Consider the following 675-nt stretch of genomic DNA (forward strand, 5'->3'; position numbering starts at 1 on the left):
ATCATAATATTTATCATAGGACAAGGTATTTATTATGATATATATTTCTCCCAGCTTTAATAAATGTACCTTTCATTGAAATTTTGTCTTGCCACATGTGTGAGAGCTGGAAATGAAAAAATCAAGGAGACTATGAGGAGTTAAAATTATATAGAATAATAAAGTATACAATAATATACATGAGATTATCAGAAAGATTGGTGTTAATATGCATTTATTGTATTTGGCCAACCATTTTCCATTTTTTAGATGGACTACATGATTTTTTTTATAAAGATCTATTAGAAAAAGAGCTAAATGATATATTAAACTATCTAACAGTTTGGAAATCTGCCTTATCATAGAAGCTAGTTAACAATGAACAGTGGTACCATTGATATTAGTTTCATATGCTTAGATGTATCTTAACATCCATGGAATAAATTATATAAAAGATTTATAGCAGTAATGTTGACCATAAAATATCTATGATGATGACAATAATGATTTCTACATATTTTACACCACATATTGCTTATATATAGGCATATGACTTGTAACTTTCTGAAGTGGGTAAGCAAATGTACAGATTAATAGCAACAAGAATAATTAAAAGAAATTTGTAAATGAGTGTGGAGTTTAAATTTTTTTTGGTGTTTTGGTAAAACCTGTATTTTTGATAATTTTTAAATTCTG

At 26.4% G+C, this 675-nt stretch overlaps 1 protein-coding gene across 1 annotated transcript in view; it reads left to right on the forward strand.

The window, feature by feature from the left end:
• LOC119592145 (CDK2-associated and cullin domain-containing protein 1-like) overlaps positions 1 to 675 on the forward strand; it is a gene marked incomplete in the record, with an annotated part of 6,988 nt that overhangs the window by 2,990 nt on the left and 3,323 nt on the right.

Source organism: Penaeus monodon, chromosome 29 (genome assembly GCF_015228065.2).
Source record: "Penaeus monodon isolate SGIC_2016 chromosome 29, NSTDA_Pmon_1, whole genome shotgun sequence".
NCBI lineage: Eukaryota > Metazoa > Arthropoda > Malacostraca > Decapoda > Penaeidae > Penaeus > Penaeus monodon.